The 6,428-nt window shown below is 38.3% G+C and overlaps 1 pseudogene; it reads right to left on the bottom strand.

Annotated features, from left to right (window-relative positions):
- Positions 1 to 430: 430 nt before the first annotated feature.
- Positions 431 to 5,936, bottom strand: LOC130549779 (protein mono-ADP-ribosyltransferase PARP12-like; annotated as a pseudogene).
- Positions 5,937 to 6,428: the final 492 nt, after the last annotated feature.

A 6,428-nucleotide genomic window follows, 5' to 3' on the forward strand; every position in this document is an offset into this window, starting at 1 on the left:
CGGAGGGAAAGGAGGCGGTGGGTCTCCCTAGCCCGGCTCCCCATGTCCACAGAGCTGCCTGCTGGGCTCAGTAGTGGCTCGTGGATTCTGTCACAGAAGTGGTGGAAGAAGAACCCAAGCGCAGGCAGGCAGTGAAGGGGTTAACAAATTTATTAAAACACAAACAAAAACACCCACAATGGGGAAAACGAAACTGAGATATATATATATATAAAACAAGAGACTTCCCACGAGGGGGCAAAATGAAAACAAGACAAATAAACTAACTCAAAGACACGACCAAACGTCTTAAATAATACAAGGCAAAAACTCACAAAACACGAACAGGCCAAGGAACAGGAACACGGTGACAACACGGGCACGAGCACAACGAGCAAACGAGCACGAGCAGCGGCACGAGCACAGACACGAGAACACAGCAGGGCACGAGCATCAACACAAACACAATGCAGTACACGCACATACACGGAACACAGTACAATCCACGAGCACAAGACAAAGAAACAAGAGGGTATTTAAAGGGAAGACAAACGAGGGATAACGACACGGGGCAGGTGTGGGTAATCAAACACTTAGGGAAGGATAACGAGGAAACGAGATGGCGGGAACAGAGACGAGACACTGGAAAAACACATGAGAGGTAAAAACATAAACATCTCATGGCCTTCCCACATAAAACCCAAGAACTCTGCCCCGATCCCACCACACGACTAGAATTTCATAAACAAGATGGTGGGACCGTGACAATTACCTATTCAAATTATTATGTCCAACCCTGTAAAGACTAGAGATCTTCTGTTATTTTTCCTAAGTGGATTTTTATAGTGTTACTCTGTGTATCCCTTAAGTTTTGTATGGGTCATTTATTAAGCACTGTTGTGGACAAGCTGATGCTAAGAAACAACCCCATTAAGTATGTGTACATAGAAAATAAAGTTGTATGACTGGGAAGAGAAATCAACAAAATGAACAGAAAGGTGTAAACACTGAATCTCTGGCAGTTTACAAAATGCAGTTGATGATTTAAAAACTGTATAAATGGCAGGCAAATGTTCAACTGGAACATTAATTAGTAAACATATGATTGAAAAAGAAAATTATTATTCTTTATACACAAATGTTTCAGGTCCACATCATATTAATTAAACATGTTACACATAATAATAATAGCAACTATTATTTGTAATCATAACTGCATAATAATTCAAAGTTTTCAACACAGTTATTCTAAATAAAACAAATCATAACCCCGTCCACCCTAAATTCAATAAACTTGATGTTCGGATGCATCATTGTTAATTGCTCTGGATCTTGCGTTTGGCATTTGTTCTGTTGTTCACTTGATTCATCCCTGATTTGAAAAAAGTCAAAAGGTTAAATTACCCAAAGGTCATGTTGTACCCTTGTATTTCTGAAACGTTCTTGTTGTAGCGGACATACTTGAAAAATTCAGTGTGTAAATGTCATCATTAATAGTGAAGGTCATTGTGTTTTGTTGCTTTTGGTAACACTTCTCGATGTCATCACTTGAGACTGAACATCCACCCTATTCAAAACCCAGAGCAGAAAATGACAAACAAGATAAACAGCCATTTTAAGTTCCCTACAGACATGAATACAATTTGTCCACACCTATTACTCTTATGTGATTTAGTTACTATAAAAAGCATTATGTACTTTCAAAGAATACATTTTACCGTGTTTTTGAAGGTGTGCCATTTACCCTTCCTCCCTTCAAACTGCCACACTGGTGTTTTATTTACAGGGGCCATCAACTTCTTATGTTATCTTATGTTATCTAATCTGTTAAGTGACACATACTGGTGAATGGTATCAAATGACTATACTCCTACTGTTTTAATGTTTATTGATTGTGATGTCAGTGTAAATTGTTTCATGATGTACAGTATAGGTAATGGCTGTTGTAAACCCTAATGTTGTAACTTTTGCCTCCTTTTCGCTATCTCTGTTAAAAACATAACATTGCAGTTACATATGTGACACTATTACTGAAAGAAAATTCTGTAAAAAACGCCCATTTTCTGGCAGTTGGGGCTGCAGAAATATACCGTAAAAATAACAGTTTTTATCCTGTAAAATGGCATGTTTTTCTTGTAAATTTGCAGTCTTTTCTGTAATTTGATAGTATTTTGAAAATATGTTAAAAATCTGCAAATAAAACTGTAAAAAACGTAATTTTACAGACTTTTACTGTGTAATTTTCTACTTTTCAACCTAAAGAATTTACCTCTTTCATTTCACATCACTTTAAAAGTCAGGTTTTGGAATCCAAATGAATACATACAGTGTTAAGTAAATGAGGTAAAACTCACACTCCAGTTTGAGACGGTTCATATTTAGGACGCCTCCTAACCCGTCTTTTAAGGTCTGTAGATACATTTTTCTGATACATTCCTGTTAACAGATAAACACATGAATGTGACCACTCCTGTTTAAAAAAAATGAAACCTGCTAAGCATCTTAATCATTTAATTTTCAGGCATGTGTTAGTTTCAATCAAACCTTTGAAGTTAATTTCATATGTGTGGGAGTCAATGGGGAACTGAACAGAACCCTGCAGGTTTTTTTTAATATTCCTTCTCCAGTTTTGAACTCTGAATCGGACTGGCTTTGCCCTTTAAACCCTGAACAGACAAACCCAGATGTTCATTCAGTATTCCATAGATAGATCATTACGTTCATTCTAGGGAATACGTGATTCTGATTGGTCAGTTGCAACATTTTAAAATCTGGTTGTACTCGATTAAACCAATAAAAATCTGGCTACTGCAAGTAATTGTTACTTGTGTAATGTATCACTTCACTGTCTCTTTTCTTATCCCAACATAAACAAAATACCTATTAGGTGGTAAAATATTTTTCAAGTATTTTGTGTCTGAATATTTATTCGTGGCAACTACCTACCTTCTCTCCATACTGATACCAGCCATGGTCACCACGGTAATACCACAGCCACTCTGTTTCGATCCTTTACGTCGGACTTTAATATTCCTTTTTTTAAGAACTCTCATCTTGGTGAAATCAATCGCAATAAATAGTTTGCCATATATTTTGGAACAGTTTTGTAGGAATAAACGTACAAAACATTTTAACATTTAATTAACAATAACAATAAACATACCCCGCGCGGGTGTTATAGATCCTGATTCCTTTGGTGTTGGGTCGTGAATACTGAGCCTCCAGTATGTGATCATTGGCAATGTCCTCCCAGCCATCTCCTAAATCCAACTGCCATCTGTACGGTCTGCCATCGTCTTCATCACTGTCTGTAAGTGTTAAAAATGCTTAATAAGAAACAAACGGTTCGTAAATCACTATACACTAACATCAATGCAAACATACCTTCAGATGAGGGACTACTCTTTCTTTTATGCCATCCACCATAGCTTTTCCTCTCTCTATGTTCATTTGGTCCACGTGATGCATGTGATTTAGGATTGTGGTTTAGTCTGCATCCAGCACCATAGCGGCACGAGTCATTCACGTAGTACTTGCATATGTGCTCATTTCAACACTTGTCTCCATACCGGCAGTGACCATCATTGTAATACCTACAAATGTTATGCTTGAACAAATTGCATCATGGTTAGTAATTATTGAGACAACATTCTATGGCGTTTGAAATTTGTTTACTCATCTGCTATTTTTTAGCTTGTTTTTAAAAACACAGAGACATTTACTTTGGCAGTTCTATCGCTGGAGTTGGAGTCCGAGCTGTGACATGAGCCTGAATCTGAGGCATTGTCATATAAGTTTTCTAGAAATTAAAAGTTCATTACATTAGTTCTGAACTAAAATCAAAGGAATTTATAATCAATATGTGATTTATAAAAATGAATTTGAGCAATAAACGAAAAAAAATCACACTTTGTCATTAATATAACAATATTTATAAGGGTCACTGAAGACCATCCTTACAGGTATAGTTCACCCAATAATAAAAATTCTTTCATAATGTATTCACCCACATGTCATTGTAAATGTCATTCCTCTGCAGAAAACAAAAGGAGATATTTTGAAGAACGCTGGTAACCAAACAACACTGGCTCCCATTGACTTCCATTGTATGGACGCAAAACCACTGAGACATTTCTCAAAATATCTTTTTTTCTTATATACTTTTCTCTTCTTTTCATAGTGTTCATATACACTTTTCAACAACATATAGTTTTTAACGACAAGCGGGTCAATAAATGATGAAATGTTTATTTTTGGGAGAACTATCACGAAGGTACGTGAGCAACACATTCTCACTCCCACTCGTCACATTTTTACGCTCGGTCAGAGCCCTTCCGCGTCACTTTTGAACGCGCAGGGTACCCCTTTGGCATCGTTTTTCGACGTGAAGGGCACGCGAATTTCACCGTCATTATGAAAATGTATATTCGATATAATTTGCAATGATGATGTTTCGGGGTTTAATTTAAGTTTAATGGCCAGGATAATTGCGTTTACACGACACTATTCAGACAGTTTGAGCAAGTAATGTTTAAAACAGTTTATTTATCGTAATATAAAACACATAATACAAGCAGTCACAACGTCGTTCAAAAATACAGATATTCTAACGGTACCAACGCGAAACGATCGATTTGTATGAGGAACAGATGCGAAAGCGATCACCGTCTGCCGTCAATCTCAAATCCAGTGAAGAACAACGTTCAAAATTTGCCGCCAGAGGAAGTTACGTCATCTTCGATGCCATTGGCTCTCCCGTGTCTCGTGTCGGTATTGGCTCCCGCAACCGACTGCATCTAGCTGTTCCGGTTTATCTTTTGAATGGGAGCAGAGTCAGCCGACTTCATGTATTCACGGACACGCACGGCATCTTCATTGTCAAGTTATCGTACGGCTTTGGTTCAAAAAGGTAAGCGAAACGAGTTGTTTGTTATATTTTGTAATGCTTTTGGTCAGTTTGTGCAATAAATACCTGTGACTGTACTTTTATTCGCGTGTTGTGTTTTTTCTGGCTGAGAAGTGGTTAGGGTTAGGTTTAGGGTGAGGGTGAGGTTGGGGTTAGGTGCTACAAAATATTAAAACCATAAATAATTATGAAATGCTAAGGTCTGGAGCATTTAGAAAACGGCAACGCAGTTCCCCATGGAAGGCCAGAAAGGCCAAAACGTGTGAAACTATGGAAGACCGTTTAATCAAAAATGTCTTTAGACGTAACGTGTACAGACGATATAACGCGTGGACGCGTTTTTGCGCCTAAAGATGTAATTTCGTCTACAGACGTATTGGTTTTAGCCTATGGAAAGTCACAAAACGGAAAGATTTGCATAAAATTGATTAAACATATAGTCGTGACTTCATCATTAGCGTAACCACGTGTCATTCATGAATTATACATATAAATGTGATGTTCCCTCATGCGTGGCATTGCATACGGTCCTAGTTCCGAATACGTCAGCATATACGTGATTTTACGACAGGGGAGAATAGGGAATTTCAAAATACAAGCGGTACAGACAGACCATCGAAAGCATGGCTTTGCGAAATTTTCTTAACAACTACCGACGCGTTTTTCAAGAATGTGTGCATTTGTAAAATTATATGTATTATGCCGTCAACCCAATGGGCAAAATGGGCTGCTGCCGAGAGTCCCGAACACTAAGGGATCCCGAGAGAGTTCTCATTTGCATTTTAACATTACACAAAACACATATTTCAGTATAATGCATATCCGAATCACTACGGACAGTACATGAAGATTAAAATCATGTTAAAAACACGAAAAATGTCAGAAAACCAGTAAACGAGGAAGCTGCGTTTTTTATTTTTTGTATGAAGCATAAATTATGTTTCATTAACAAAGTTCGGGAGAAGCCGGAGCACATAATCATCTCGGCTGGTTCGCAGTCAGCTCAAGCGAGACTCCTTATAAATAAGACCAGAAATCTCACCTGCGCCATCTCTACAAGTAATTCAACACCCCTCCACCTCCCCGTCTCATCTCCCCATTTCCGAGCTCGGCGCACTCGCCCACATCAGGGGGAGAGTGTTCCGGGTTCGGAAGGAACCGGCGAGCTCGGAGCCCGCTCCCTGGACAGCACGCCATACGCATATTTTACCTACCCCTGCTATCAGCATTATCCCTGCCACCATTATTATTTGCATTGGCGAACTCGTGAATAACGTTTACATTTCTCAACTAATTTCAATGGGTTACAGTATTGTGGACCCACATTAAAATATGTAAAGGAAAAACTGCTGCTACTGGAGCATTTAACTTGTTCAATTAAATTCTATGTAGTGCTTTTTTTGCAATGTTCCAAGTGTTTCAATGCCGTTTTACAGGAAAAAACACAGGAGGAAAATAAGTGTAACTTAAGAAAAGGCACACTGATGCGCACGGGCTTCTGCAATCTTGAACATAATTACTATATAGGGAATGGCAGATTTTT

The sequence above is a fragment of the Triplophysa rosa genome, unplaced genomic scaffold, assembly GCF_024868665.1.
Source record: "Triplophysa rosa unplaced genomic scaffold, Trosa_1v2 scaffold173_ERROPOS264974, whole genome shotgun sequence".
NCBI classification, from domain to species: Eukaryota; Metazoa; Chordata; class Actinopteri; order Cypriniformes; family Nemacheilidae; genus Triplophysa; species Triplophysa rosa.